Here is a 16,890-nt window from a genome sequence, read left to right as displayed (position 1 = left end):
ATATAATGACAAATGTTAGATTTGTAGAACAAGGAACATTACATAAAAGCATGTAGCTGCTTTTAGTTGATTAATGCAACAATAAAACCAATGATATTGTGGTCCGTTACCACATTATACTGCTATATCACATGATATTGCATAGATATTGCTGTCCAGGCTATTGAATTAAATACTTAGAATCAATAGAAATATACACTAAGCATTTATTGGTCATGTAAAGTGCAGGATGCTGTATCTAAGACCTTGTGGCTGGAGCAGGGCTCACACAGGCATGGCTTTGTTCTGTGGCGCTGCACCATTGTGGGATGAGGTTTCACTAAATGCTTTTCCCATGAAAATCTATACTGAGGAAATCTCACATTTAGAGCAACTGCATTGAGCTCCATTCACCCACCAGAAGAAAGTAATCCACACCAGCTACCACTGGACTCTCTTTGAACAGAGAGAGAGAGAGAGAGAGAGAGAGAGAGAGAGAGAGAGAGAGAGAGAGAGAGAGAGAGATCTCTATCAGAACAAATCCATTTTTTAACGCAGGTTTAAATAAAATCATTTTATTCCAACTATTTTTGGACCATTTCTATACATTCATTTCTATGCCCTTTATGATTACTGAATTCCTCTGCCACAATTGAGATGGTCAGTTTGTCCATGCACAGCTTTTAAAGTCTTTTAGAAAAGTATGAAACAAAATGAGTGGCAAAAGCGTGGCTACACATGAACTGCAAAACTGCAAAAGTCATTATTGTTCATCCCAAAGGGTTTGAACAGTGCTTTATCACACTTTGGAAATGAGTTGGAGTTGCTTTAGTGATTCAGAACTAATAACTCAACATCAGAACCTCAACTTACCACCGCCACAACAATTCATCACAGAAATATTCCAAACTACTTCATCAACAGTAGAGGCTGTTACTACAGCAAAGGGGGACAAACTCCCTAGTAATTACTTTCATTTTAGAAGTAATGCTGGATGACCAGGTTTTCCCAAATATTTAGCCGTAAATTGTCATATTTTATATTCACAGGGCAGTTTGGTTCAATCTGACAAGCTCTTTAGCAGGAGAGTTCCTCTCTGTTCCTGGAAATATGCGCTCCTGCAGAATGTTCATCCAGCTCTAATTTGACACCTGCTTCCAATATCCAGATGCTCCCTTAGAGCTGGAATCTGCAGCAGGTGTGTTACATTAAAGCTTGTAGTGCACACTTCAGAGCACTGGAACTGCTGGGTCAGTCAGGCCAACCTGCTGGAGTAAGCTGTAGCCATGGCTGCAAAGTTGTAGACAATAGAAATGAAGGTAACAGTTTTAAGCAGGTGGAAATTTGTGTCATACAAAACATGCAGATTGTTATAATAGAACATGACTTTTGAAATGACCAATAAAGACTATTGTTGATCTAAATGTGTCTCCGGTGTCGACCCGAGGAGGATGGGTTCCTTGTATGAGTCTTGGTTCCTTCCTCGTGTGCTGAGGGAGTTTTTCCTTGCCACTGTTGCCCCTCGCTCACTCGTAGGAGACTTGGACCCGGATCTCTGTAAAGCTGCTTTGTGACGACTTTCGCTATATAAATAAAATTTGATTGATTGATTGATGATCTAAAAGTGCACAAAAATGCTTTTTAGATGTTACATTTGCAGTCGTAAAACTTTTTTATTGGTTTCTTAATGCAGTCCAAAGATTACCAACAGAGAAGATTTATGACTGTAATTGGCTATGAGTGCATTCCTATCATAACATAACCTCATGTCTCCAAAATTGTAATTAGACATAAGAATGAAAATATTTCCATGCTGGGTTATTTCTGTCATCAGTTCTCCAGGAAATATTCACACAAACTCAGAATGCCTGTTTCAAATGCTTAGAAGTGATTAAACTATAAATGATTTACAGGGGTTTTCATACAGTTGTTTGTGTCCATGAATCTGAATTACAACATGTCGATCTCATACCAGCTTGGATGTAATGGAGGGAGAGAAAACTCTTAAAGGCTAAGCACCAGCTCTATGAAAGTGTCAAACAAATAAATACAGTGGAATTTGAGTTCCTAACTTGTGTTTATTGATAGTCAGAAAACACGTTATTTCTTATTAAACTTTCTTATCAAGGAATGAGGTTTAAAAGACCGTTGCCCCCCCCCCCCCAACGGTGTTCGGAAACTCTAATAGACGTCTTGCCTGTGACGTAGATGGTGGACAACAACTCTAGAAGCTGCACTTAATTTAATGCAAAATGACGAAAAGGTGTGTTGTTTTTGGCTGCAATCATTCAATGTACAGTGGGACATCTGTGCACAAATGGCCCAAAGATCCCAAAATATCCAGAAAATGGACTACATCTGTCAACTTTAAACGGGCACTTTGGAAAGGACCATCCGCTCACTCCGTTATCTGTAGCTCATTTCACTGGCGCTTTTCCAACAATATGGGCATGTAAGGACACCAACGAAAGGTGTTCAAGAGCCTCTGTAACATGGAGGTAAACAGGGTAAGGACACTCACTTCGCCTGTTTTAGTTGGTGTTAGTTAACGTTAGCTTGACTCGCTAAACTCGGTGGCTCAGATTATACTCGGCTACGTAGCTGCATTACGGAGGTTTATAGTGTCGGATGAATTCGAGTTCGACTTCGATCACATTTACAAGAATAACGGTACCTCTACATTTGAGTTTAGCTTATTGCTAGGCTATTGTCATGAATAATGTTGGTTATTTAGCTAGATACTGTCATAACAGTCAGTCATAACGGTGTTTTACCGCGGCGTTGTTCAGCTGTTGTCCACCAGTGACGTCACGGTCGCGTTCAAGAATTTCCGTAGCGAGCTCGGGATTAGGGGTTAGGGTTAGATTAAAGAGGGAACATATTTAGAGTCAAACTTAATTTTTAGTGCCAAGCAGTGCTCTTCTATGTGTTAAACTTCATGCTCGTTTAAGTCAAGATTTTGGAATTAGTGCAAGTTAAGGTATATGCAAATGTTTTTAGTGCATATTCACATTATTTTGGGTATTTAGAGTACCTACAACAACAAACTGTAAAATGAGCCAACCCAGTCCCTTTGTTTTGGAACCACGCAGGTCAGAAAACATGGTCACTAATTTGAGTATCTCCATTGGCAGAGACAGATCTATAAGAAAGTGCAAAGTCAAGGTTAAACTGTTTGAAACAGCAATAACAATAGCAAAGTAATAAGAGAACCAAGTAAAAAAGTGGAGAAACAAGTATATTGAGCAAAATGGTAAAATAACAGTAGATAATTATAGAAGCCCTGAAGATAATTATCCTATGCTGATTTGTTTTTCACAAAAGGGATGTGGTCATCAAAGCATTTCACTGGTAGTTAAGTAAACTTTGATTTGATGTGCTTGTTTTGATTTTGATTTGGGGTCGCATGGTGGTGCAGCAGGTGGTCCCACTCCGGGTGACTGTCTGTGAGGAGTTTTATGTGTTCTCCCAGTGTCTGCGTGGGTTTCCTCCAGGTGACTGTCTGTGAGGAGTGTGGTGTGTTCTCCCTGTGTCTACGTGGGTTTCCTCCAGGTGACTGTCTGTGTGGAGTGTGGTGTGTTCTCCCTGTGTCTGCGTGGGTTTCCTTTGGGTGACTGTCTGTGAGGAGTGTGGTGTGTTCTCTCTGTGTCTGCGTGGGTTTCCGGGTAGGCTCCGGACCCACCGCGACCCTGAACTGGAGAAGTGGTTATAGACAATGAATGAATGATTCTGATTTGAATTAGCAGTTCCTTTATGATTATAACAAGTGCTTTGACAGTAGTTCCAGTAGATTTATTTATTTATTTATTTATTTTAAACTGTGCAAGCCAGTCTTGTACCTTTTTTCTTCTGAGAGTGTTGGAGGAAGAGAGGAAGCGTCAACTTGAATTTTCAGATCCACCCAGTGTGGTATGTAAGTGTAGTTTCTTCACCCTGTGTAATCATTGGATGATTACGGTTAATGAGATGGTGCTGCAACAGGACGATGAAAGTTCATTATACTGCTGATGTGGCTAAGTTTCAATAAACCATACTGATGTGAAAACTCAGTTGATAAGGGGGTAGAGGTGATTATTATCAGCAGATCCTCTAAGTGCAGTAAGAGGTGAAGAAAATGGTGGTTGGGTGAAGGGCGTTTCATATAGCCGACAAGTTTGACGTCAATTCCTTTGCCCTCGCGTCTTTTCCTTGTGTCTATTCCTCATGTTCCTAGCGCGAGGAGCAAAGACACATAGAAATGTGATCATTACAGAGGAAAACAGAGCAGCATTAGGAGTCTTTCTTATGGAAGCTTGGGTCTTGGTATTCTCAGTCAAACCTAGCTTCGCTGCGGCCAGTGCAGCAGTGTTACCCATGACATTTTTATTCATTAAATACTTGTTGGGACCTGGTTTCCATTCAATAAGATCACCTCTTTTGTATTTATATTATCATTCACATAGCATAATGATTTACATCTCTGTCCTCTATCCAATAAATTAGGATTCAATTTTGCACCCATGGTTAAGCATAACTCGTGACTCAATTTCTTGCCAGAAGCCTTGAACTCTATTCATCACCATTTGTTTATGCCAAACAATGTTCCCTGCTCCCTTGTTCAGATCAACAATATAAACTTGGCCTACTTATTGCTGAAACTCCAGATGCTGGTATTAAAAGCTGCTATGAATTTTGTAAACACTTGTTATACAAGGATATCCGACTATATATATATATATATATATGAGTAATATGTTTGATCATTTAATTTCCTTCAACACACACTTTTCCTAAAAACACAAATACATCCCTTTAGTGTACACTTAAGCAATAAATAAGCAAAATAATCATGTACAACCAAATTTAAGGGGACAGCCCTACTACTATTAATAAGAGGCACTTGTATATTCAGTGATCACCTTTAATAAAAACTGATACCTCCTTAAAGATGGAGGATTTTGATTCAGGTCACAGGATGACAAGCAATTGAGAAGGCGTTAGGAGAAGGAGTTATTATGAGCCTTATGGAAAAAACGTGTTTTCCGCATTTAACCCATTTATGGCAGTGAACACACACACACTGGTGCACTAGGGGCTGTGAACACACACACACAGAGTGGCAGGCATCCATTCCTGTTGCCCAGGAAGCAGTTGTGGGTTTGATGCCTTGCTCAAGGCCGTGGATTGAGGGAGGACGACAGTGCTGTTCCTTCGCTCCCACCGCCCTCAATTTTCCTGCTAGTTGTGGGAATCGAACCAATGACCTTTCGGTCCTGAGCACTCTTCTTTAACATCAGGCCACAGCTGCACACTGACCACAAACATGCTGAAGGGAGATTACTCACTTACAAATATTGTACTCTCAACTGAGGTGAGTTCTGCAGGCAAAATCTAATGGCTCTGTTATTCCAGGTATTCTTCCCTCCCCTCCTCCTGCATCTTCAGGAATTTCAAAGCCCTCTGTTCTTGTGAGTCACAGAGCGTAAAGTACTCAACAAACCAGAGTTTCACTCTGTTCAACAGCAAAGTTTATTAAACAACTTGTGGAAATATCATGAAGCATAACAATCTCAGAATTATAAATTACATATGCGGTATTTCTAGTAATGGTTCTACCCAGGACCACTGGGTGAAAGGTAAGAACACACACTGGACAGGGCACCAGTCTATTGTGAGGCCTACTGTAGTATAAAGAAGTAGCGGCATATTTTCCAGTCATGTCTAAATTGTATTAATAAGTTGGCTGTTTACAATATAATTTATTATATCAGTAAATAATAAACATTTCCTACTAAATATCATTCATTTATGATTTATTTAGGGGGTTATATGACAGTGCTATAATGATTTGAACTATACAAATCACTTGCACATTTGCCCTGGAAAACAAGCCCATGATTGACTTGGCTCCAGATTCCCAAGAGTGGAATTCTTCCTCATTCTCTCGTTCTCTCCTGTACACAGAGAACCAATATAGTGTCAGGAAAGCCAGGATTAAGGGGAGTGGAGGAAGCTAAGGCTGTTTGCTCTGCTACTCATGCAGGAATCTGTCCTAAATGTGGATACTGTAAGCTATTAGAGAAACATTGGAGTTATTTGTACCCTAGTATTGCTGCACTTTTTTGTCAGCTGCACCCCTGTCTTTGTCCCAGCGCTATTCCTGTCGGCCCTTTGTTGTGTTTGTTGGGATTAACAGTTCCTGATAGAAAAGTCCCACAATGGGGCCAATTACTGCCACAGCGGAAAGGGGGCCTGTTGGCTTTGAATGAAGGCAGATGCACATTTCAATGAAAAACAAACTGTCCAGCGTGGTGCTTCTTGCTCTTGCATAAGAGCTTTGGGGATGCTTTCAAGTGGAAAGGCGTCCATGCTCTGATACTGGGACATGGGAAATGAGGATGAGGGGGATGCAACAACCATAGATTTCAGGCTTGTTTAACTGCAAACCTGATAATTTCACAATAAAACACAGGCGATATTGATGAATAAACAAATATTGTTTGAGTCAAACCTTGAAGATTTTATCATTCATTCATTCATTATCTGTAAGCGCTTATCAAGTTCAGGGTCGCGGTGGGTCTGGAGCCTACCTGGAATCATTGGGCGCAAGGCAGGAATACACCTGCCTTCACTCACACACTCACACCTACACACACACATTCAATCACACCTACGGACACTTTTGAGTCGCCAATTCACCTACCAATAAAGAAATGTATACCTATACCTTAACAGTGAAATGCATACATGTTTATTGCATGAATATCTAACACTCTCAGCCTGCTTTGTGAAATTCTTTCCTACACAGATACGTCTAATTAACAAATCTTTAGAACTCATAGATTTGTCTTCTTTGTTGGCAAGATGCACCAATGCAGAGGGATTTTAAGAGACTCCAAAAAGATTTTTCGGATATTACTGTTCAACACAAGCTGTCTTAATGTGGCTCTATTATTTGTACAGATGCTTTGAGGCATTCAGCAAGCTGAGTGCAAATCCTATAAACATTTATGGCCCACTCAGTTAAGCCATTTGAGATCATAAAAGACGGGAAATAAAATGAGAACCATAACAATTGCTTACACTTAACATGTGCTGAAAGAGTGAGACACTAAGGTTAATTCTTTTAATCATGTCAATAAAGTTTATTTAGAATAAGTGCATCCAGTGCATTTGGTTTAGTGTATTCTCAAAGTTTTATATGTTCATTTATTTGGGATTTATTTTAGACATTGAGCTTGAAGTTTGTTGGTTATGGAAGTAAAGTATAAGAAAAGCAGTACAGCACACACACAAAGTGGTTTATTTAAGTAATTTTTCATTTTAAATCGTACGTGAGGATTGAGTCTAGCTGATAATCAGTTACGCAAAGTTTTAATGCTGATGCAGGATTTTTATCACACACTGAGTTCAATGACACCAGGTTCAGCTGTGTGTGTCTGTGTTGTGACGCTAACACCCTCTTGTCTTGCCCTTAGCCTCTCCTGTCACACACGACATTAGTGCAACATTTTGGAAGACTGTGGTCACTTCTGTACAAATCATGTTCATTATCACCTGCAAAAAAAGATCTCCTCCAGCCGCTGGCCTGGATTTTGGCCTGGACAGATGGCGCTAACAACAATAACACATGCATTTCCCTTAACCCCTTGAACTGCCTGGATAATCTCACTTATAAATTAATGACATAGTGTTTGCGCAGTGCCTCAGATATTGCTAAATTAAAGAACTGAAAAACAAAAATGGATTCTTTAGGCCTTTTATGGGTTTAAACCTTCAGCAACTGGATGGTACACATATCAATCTATCTATTCCTAATCTATGCATTTTTAAAAACTCTGTTAAACCTATGTTTAAGGGATAAACAATTGCTTAAATCTCTATTACATATCTGAAACACCATGTTCCTAATGTACAGAAAGGGTTAATACCTTATTAACTAGCAAATACATATTTGAAGCACAGTGTTCCTAATATAAAGGGCTAAACTTTCTGTAACTGACTGGTACATGTCTGAAACTTAGAGTTCCTAATATAATAATGAGTTTCTAACTGGGTACTACACTCCTCAAATACATTGTTCGTGATTCACTAACCTTTAAAGAGTTAATCCTTCCATAACTGTCTGTACCACATTTCAAACTCACTGCTGACAGCACATCATTGTGCAATAATTTGATACAGTGCACAAATGGTTAAATTGGTTTATGGAGGTCAGAGCCTGGAGGAGTATCTTGCTTGTAGAGACTAATCATGCACTGCCTCACATATTCAGAGTCTTGCACCACCTCCCCACCAAGGAAAGATATCAATAGACCGTTCCATGGAGCTCAAAATTCCACAGAAATAGGGTCTGCCCTTTAAGAACATATTCATCTGTCTTCTACTGTCTTTATTAAGAGTTATTTTGCAACTGTAAAGACTAGACCTTTTATTAGGCTTCCATTCATAGCCTTTTTCCAGTTTAGTTCCCATTTGTGAAACTAAGTCAGAAACGCTTGGTGTCAAAAAAGGGTCAAAAAGATTTTGAGTTTGTAAAACAATACTCACAAATGTAACGGACTTTGTAACTGCGTTTGAGCAACTACAGACACGTAAAACTAAAATCCACAAATGTACTGGAATGCACAAATTTAAAACAACAATAATAATAATAATAATAATTTTAATTCACAAATGTGTAAAAGAGATTTGCATTTGTAAATCAAGTGTCGTGAATGTGTGAATCAGTACCTTCTCAAACGGCTTAAAACGTACAAACGCAGACCTTTTTAAAGTTCCAAATGTGACTGTGGGAGTTTTTGAATGCGGTGGAAAAAATCCACACATTCACCTTCTCTGCTGCGTGTGCGAATCTCTTTTTGCAGTTGCGGATTTAAAACCCTTTTGACGGCCAATTGGTGGACCAATAGGAAAGCTTTAGCTGGACCAATCACATCGCGAGGTTTGTTTGACCAATCGGAACATTGATTTGTTGCTGTCAACCATAGCGCTTTTTCACTAAATGAAGTCCGGTTCTTGAACCGGTTCCGTTCCTGATTCTTGGAACCTTGGTTCTTTTCAGGATTTTAGTTTTACGTGTCTGTAGTTGCTCAAACGCAGTTACAAAGTCTGTTACATTTGTGAGTATTGTTTTACAAACTTAAAATCTTTTTGACCCTTTTTTGACTCCATATATTTCCACCCGCATAAAATGATTCTAGAACCAGAAAAGTTTGTTCACAGGTGAAAAAGGACAGTACATCCTTTGGTGCGAATTGTGATTGTGCCTGGGTGCATGTCAAGCTAAAGAAGCTCCAGAAAGAGCACAGCGCCTCAAATAAAGCTTTATCATGCAGTGGAACTGGAAGTGGATAAGACCAGCACATTAGATGTGTCTATGTACATTTTCTTTTTTTAAATGGGAAAATGGAAAAAAGGGAAATTGCCCTTATTTCTGACTTATACCAAGAAATAAAAACAGGAAAGTGCTCTGTCTGTGTTTTATCTGAAGCTGAGGTCAGCCAAACACAAGTTGTGTTGGCCACATTTCTACAATTAGTAAATAAGTAATCTTTATTTGTTAGCACTTTATTAGCACTTTTGTAAGACAAAGCTACAAAGTGCTTCACGATTAATCATGTAAATCAGACAAAAAATAGTAACAAAAAAACAAAACATTAAAAAACAAACAGACACAAAACACACTAGCCATTATACCCACAGTTCAATAAAGCTGGAGAATACAAATGGGGCTTAAGGCATTTCTTAAAAGAAGATGAGGACTCTAATTCATTCATTCATTCATTATATGTAAGCTCTTATCCAGTTCAGGGTCACGGTGGGTTCAGAGCCTACACGGAATCATTGGGCGCAAGGCGGGAACACACCCTGGAGGAGGTAGGACTCTAATATCCAGGGGAAAATTATTCCACAATTTAGGTGCGGACACAGCAAAAGCACAGTGCACAGTCTCCCTTTTGCTTTAGTTTAGTTCTTGGAACAACAAGCAATCCTTTATTTGTGGATCTCAGTGACCTTGTACTTAAGTGGGGAACTAACAATTCATAGATATATTAAGGAGCCTCACCATGGCGCCTTACAGGTAAGATCCAAAACCTTAAAATCAATTCGATACTTCACTGGCAACCAGTGAGTCTAGCACTGGGGTGATGTGATCCTGCCGACTAGTTTTAGGTCAAAGCTGAGCGGCTGCATTTTGCACCAACTGAAGTGTATCCAAATTTCCTTGACTAAGGCAAGTATACAGGGCATTGCAATAATCCAAATGCAAGGAAATAAAAGCATGGATGACTCTCTCCAAATCCTGAAAAGACTAAATCCATTTGATTTTTGCAATATTTCTTAGCTGCAAAAAACATGACTGAACAAGCTTCTTAATATGCAGAGAAAACTGTAACTGGGGATCAAAAACAACACCCAGATTTTTAGGAAAAACATTTCTTCTTGATGTGAGTGAACCAAGAGTCGCCTGCAAATCCCTAGGAATGCTGCCAAAACCAAGAACAATTACCTGCTTTATCATCATTTAACTTAAGGAAGTTGCCATTCATCCACACTTTAATAGCAATGCACTATGTATGATTAGCTAATCTGCTGAGGTCATTGGAGAGATACAGCCGTGTATCATCTGCATAAAAGTGAAAGGAAATATTAAAACACCAAGCAAGAGGAAGCATATAAATTGGAAATAAAAATGGGCCAAGAATGGAACCTTGAGGTATCCAACATGTAAGATCAGCCACAGAAGACACATTTCCAAAAGCTACAGAAATGTTCTATTTGATAAATATGATAAAACAACCACAGTCTAATGCAGTCACTGATATGCCAACACATTCACTAAGCCTGTTGCTCAAAATATCATGGTCTACTGTGTCAAAAACAGCACTAACATGGAGTAGAACCAGAACAGACACCTCTCCAGCATCAGAATATATCAAAAGATCAATTCACAGGGCTCCAATATCCTGAAATGAACTAGCTCATAAAAACAGCGTACCTTTGGTGGGAAAGGACCATCAGTGGTCACTTTATTAACACCATCTGCATTAAGTCCACTACGGAGGTACAAACTGATAGGATTGTTCTAAAATGGGTTGTCGATCAATTTGGTGTTCAACATCCTGTCACGTGGCTGGTCCTTTGGCTGCTAGCAAAAATTAAACAGCTTTTTGTGGTATGTGGTAAAGTGGTATAGACAATCATTTTACAAAAAATTGTCCGTCATGAACAAGAAACATTTCACCAGGCAAAGAAGAATTAGTTCACTTTACTTAGGTCTTATTAGAATGTTTCTTCTGAAAGTTATCTATTTACAATATGAAAGCAAATCTGTCTCATCAGACTTTGAAATATTATCACCTTTGAATTTGTAGCACTGAATTTTTTTGCACTGAAATTATTCATCTGAATATAACTGCTCTTGAATTGAACTCGTGAATTTTCAAGAACACGTTTTCACTGTTATTATTCAAGGTTAATGCATTCAGATAAAAAATTCAAGCTCAAAAAATACAATAAGAACAATATATTTCGAAGTTGCTCAAACTTGGTAGACTAAATTTAGATACCAAAATACGAGTTACAAAAAATTCAGATACACATCCTGGACACCAAGGCTGAGCAATCGATTCATTTGGATTTTCTCTTTCACCTTAAATGCTGCACTAGTTCCATTCTGTCGCAGCTAGATGGAGAAATACGAACACAACTTCCACACCGTGGAAAAACTACAGGTTAAGCTTCCTTCCGCGGATATTATCTCTTTATTTTCAAAGTGTCTCAAATACATGAAAGGCTCACTAAAGACACAATATAACAAAGTATTGATATCCTGAAGAAGAAGAAATTTTACTGTGGACATTTTTTGTAATGGCCCTGTGAACATAGCATGTTTCCACATATTTTGTCATATCACATGCTATGTTCACAGACCCTCATGAATTTTTTGTAACTTGTCTTTTGGCATCTGAATTTCGTCTACCGAATTTGAGCAACTTCAAAATATATTGTTTGAATTTTTTTGAGCTTGAATTTTTCTAAATTTTTTAACCAGAATAATAACAGTGAAAACGTGTTCTTGAAAACGAGTTCTGTTCAAGAGCAATTATATTCAGATGCATAATTTCAGTGCAAAAAAAATTCAGATGCATAATTTCAGTGCTACAAATTCAAAGGTGGTAATATTTCAAAGTCTGATGAGACAGTTTTGCTTCCTCTACTAAATAACCATTGAATAATCATTTTTATGTGTGTTAATGTTTATCATATCATCTGAACATTTATTAAAATATGGGACTGATTAGTTTCCTAATCTTGCAAAATGTGGAAATATGGAAACAAGGTCTTTGACAAAGCTGGTAAAGCATTCCTTGGACCAGATTGGACTTGCATATTTGTCAATTTGACTGTATGCCAGTAGCTTCTAGGATGGCACTGCTTGTATGAGCACAGCAAGAAACCTTCTGGATAATGAAAAGGTTTTCCTGCCTATAGTAAACAACCATCATTGACGATATCTCATTCATTTCACCATTGATTTTCTTGGACAACAATAAGATTATGTGGAATTACAGAATAACCTTTTGCTTACGATTCCTGTTCAGATATCTAACAATGTCTAACAATGCTAAATACAGAATTCATAGTCCCAAACCCCCTCAGAATACGAGGGAAGAAACATTGAGAGGAACCAAGACGCAAAGAAGGACACATCCTCTTAGATAATAATCCTCATGTTAATCTGAAGCTGACTTAATGAGTGGAACACAACTATTTCTCATTCAAGGCTAAGAACCTGCTCAGTTTTTCATTTTTATCTGCACAAGAAGGGTTTCATGTCTCCATTTGACTTATTCTAATGATGGCTATTTTAGGAGAGTCACCTGACCCATCAACAAGCAATTTTTGACCATGTTACGTCTGGTGACTTATTTGTGTTGTTTCTCTATCCTGAGTAAATGCCACAGGTGCTGCTGCTGATTTGCTGCTGGAACCGTGCTCCGGTTGGCTGACAGGATTAAGGCGGAACAGATTTAAAGCCCTGCTGGATGACTGAAAGGAGCTCCTCCTCTTCCTCCTGGTCATTGCTTCTTCCTGCCAGACTAAAGCTTGTGTGTATGTGCATCTGTGAACATACTATTGTTTGTGATTCAGCTCATGCTATTGTGTGTGAGTCAGCTGTCTAATGTGGTGTTAACCTCATAGTTCTCCTACTCATTTGGAAGCTGTAGGGGGTGTAGCCTTATTTATTTTCATTAAAGGGGTTGACTTGCATTCTGTTTATGTTAGGGAGTTAGGTAATGTTTTTGTATTTTCTTTCTTTATTGATTTGGGTAGGTAAGTTATATATGTTGGGTGGAATGGGATTTGTTTATTTTAGGCTTAGACCACTCCTGAAGTTTTGCTTCCATTGTCATCTTGGAGTAAATAAAACATTTGGAGACTGAATTCTGGTGAACCTGTCGTTTCCTTGGTCTGGTGGGATTGAAGTGTGAGGAGTTGGGGGAGACATATATACTTTTTTTTTTCCTTTTTACTTTATGTTGCGGCCTACCTAGACAGGCTGTAACATAAATTGGGGGCTCGTCCTCTTTGGGTTTTTTTTGGCAGGGGGAGCTTTCTGCTTTTCTTGTTGTGGTCTGTCGGACTGTGTCTGTCTGGCTGGTTTTTTTTTGGTGGGGGTGAACTTCTATGGTTTGAGGCTTCAGTATGGATGTGGCTGATTTTGTTAGGTCTCCTTCTCGTGGGAAATTGGATACTTACCGTAGAAAGGATCTAGTCTCGATTGCTGAGGCTTATCAGGTGTCTGTTCCTCGTCATGGTAAGAGGGAGGAGATTAAAACTGCTTTACTTGAGAAATTGGTTGCTTTAAAGGTGTTGCCAGATGGAGAGGTGGCAGTCAGTTTGCAGGTGAGGGTGCAGGTGCTTTCTCACTGGTTGTGGAGGAGTCCACTATCAGTGCGGTATCGCCTAGTACGGGATCAAAACCATCTGATCCTCTGATAGCAGTGCGCCTTAAGGAGTTGGAATTGGAGACACGACGGCAGGAGCGTGAGATACAATTTCTGAAGGTGAGGGCTCTGGAGATTGAAGCTGAGAAGGCTCTGAGGTTATACCAGTTGCAGACTGGGCCTTCAGGTGCAGGTACTGCAACTGGTGACCCTTTGCTACTACCGCTGGGTGCTTCTTCAGAGACTACCGATAGGAGAGCTTCTGGCCCTGTTTCCATTCTTCCTGGTCCTACTTCTACTCCTTCTGGCCCTGCTTCCACACCTTCTACCCTGTTTATTCCTTTGCCAGCTGCTGCTCATTCTTCTGTGACATCACCAGAACCGGTTGCTGCATTTGATGTAGGTAAGCATATTAAGCTAGTACCTCATTTTAGAGAATCAGATGTGGATTCTTATTTTCCTGCTTTTGAACGAATTGCCTCTGTTTTGCATTGGCCTAAGGAAGTCTGGCCTCTGTTGTTGCAATGCAAGCTGGAGGGAAAAGCTCAAGAGGTATGCGCAGCGTTATCTTTAAGTCAGAGTTTGGATTATGAGGTAGTGAAAAGCAGTATTTTACATGCATATGAGCTTGTGCCTGAAGCTTACCGCCAAAACTTTAGAATGAAGGTGAAAACCGCCAGCCAGACATATGTGGAGTTTGCACGTGAGAAACGGACTTTATTTGAGAAGTGGTGTAGTGCCTCTAATGTTACCAGTTTTGAACAGTTACAGGAACTCATTTTATTGGAGGATTTTAAAAATGCTGTTCATGAAAATATTGTGGTTCATCTAAATGAGAAGAAAGTTATTTCTCTGGCAGATGCAGCGGTGTATGCAGATGAGTTTGTGTTGACTCATAAAACTGTTTTTACATCGCCTGTACGGTCTGACCGTGTGGTAAGAAAGGATTGCACATTACCACATGCTGCGTTTGTTGCTCCAGAAAAATGTGAGGTACCACCTAAAGTGTTTCAAAAGGGTCATAATGATGGTGAGACACGTGTTTGTTTCTTTTGTTGTAAACCTGGACATTTGATCGCTGAGTGTAAAGCCTGGCAAAAGAAAAGAAACAAACAGCATCTCAAAAGTGTGGGTCTGGCACAATCGGATGCCTTGTCGTCTTTGCAAAGTTCCAAACCTTGCCTGGATGACGGGTATAAGCCTTTTTTATTGAATGGGTGGGTTTCAATTGTAGAGCAGGATCATGATTTACATCCTGTTAAAATATTACGAGATACCGGAGCTGCTCAGTCGTTTATTTTAGAAAGTGTGTTGCCCTTCTCCGAAAAGACGTTTTGTGGGTCTTCTGTTTTGGTACGGGGTATTGAGATGGGTCATCTGCAAGTTCCCTTGCACACGATTTATTTGAAATCTGGGTTAGTTAAAGGTCTTGTGAAGGTTGCTGTGCGAGATAGGTTGCCAGTTGCAGGTGTCTCCCTCATTCTTGGGAACGATTTGGCTGGAGGAAAAGTGTTTCCTTTGCCAGAAGTGAGTGTGATGCCTGAAACTGGTGACATCGATCCAAAAATTTTATCTTTGTTCCCTGGTTGTGTGGTAACAAGGGCTCAAGCTCGTAAAACTCCAGAGGTACCCCTTTTAGGGACATTTATGGCACCTCAAGGTCCACCAGTTGTGAAGGAGACAAAAGCAAGTGGTGATAAAAAAATTTTTGGGGAAGTGATTATGACAGGGTTAAAAATTGGGAGAAAGCAGCTGATTGAAGCTCAGCAAGGTGATGCATCTTTAGCCTTGTGTTTTGCTAAAACTGTTCCGGAGGGGGATATAAATAAATTAGCGGTTGCTTATTATGTCAGTGAGGGAATTTTGAAACGAAAGTGGACACCTACAGGAACCTCTGATTTGGGTTGGAACACTATCCATCAGATTGTTATTCCAGAGGCTTATAGAGGTCCTGTTTTGAGCCTAGCACATGAGAATGCATTTTCTGGTCATTTAGGAGTTACTAAGACTTATGACCGTATTTTAAGACATTTCTTTTGGCCGGGACTCAAGAGTGATGTTTCAAATTTCTGTCGTTCTTGTCATGTATGCCAACTAGTAGGAAAACCTAATCAGTCAATTCCGTCAGCTCCCCTTCATCCAATACCGGTGATGGGGGAGCCTTTCGAGAAAATCATTTTGGATTGTGTGGGTCCATTGCCAAGGACAAAGGCAGGACATGAATATTTGTTAACAATAATGTGTTCTGCTACTCGTTATCCTGAGGCCATTCCCTTACGCACCATCAGCTCTAAGGCAGTTGTCAAGGCTTTGGTGAAATTCTGCTCTACATTTGGGTTGCCCAAGGTTATTCAAACAGATCAGGGTTCCAATTTCATCTCTAAGATTTTTTCTCAAGTGATTAATGAGATGTCAATTAAACATCAAGTAGCTAGTGCCTATCACCCAGAATCACAAGGGGCATGGGAGCGATTTCACCAAACATTAAAATCTATGCTGCGCAAATACTGCTTTGAATCAAGACGTGATTGGGATGAGGGAGTCCCTTTTCTTTTGTTTGCTTTACGGGAGGTAGTTCAGGAATCTCTTGGATTTAGTCCTGCACAGTTGGTGTTCGCACATACAGTTCGGGGACCACTTAGAATGCTCCATGAGCAATTGAGTGCTGAGCAGTTGTCAGAAAAACACAATGTGTTGGAGTATGTGAGTGCGTTTCGTGAACGTCTGCATAACGCTTGTAAAATAGCTATGGCTTCATTAACTGCTGCTCAAGTTAAAATGAAACGTCGTTTTGACAAAAGAGCAAGGTGTCGTGAATTTCTTCCTGGAGATAAAGTTTTAGTATTTCTGCCTATCTCTGGTTCAGCCTTACAGGCTAAATTTTCTGGTCCTTACGTAATTGAATCCAAACTTAGTGAAACAGATTATGTGGTTAAAACCCCTGACCGGAAAAGGAAAAGTCGCGTCTGCCATATCA

This window comes from Hoplias malabaricus, chromosome 1 (genome assembly GCF_029633855.1).
Source record: "Hoplias malabaricus isolate fHopMal1 chromosome 1, fHopMal1.hap1, whole genome shotgun sequence".
Taxonomy (NCBI): Eukaryota; Metazoa; Chordata; class Actinopteri; order Characiformes; family Erythrinidae; genus Hoplias; species Hoplias malabaricus.
Note: the sequence above shows the minus strand (reverse complement) of the source record.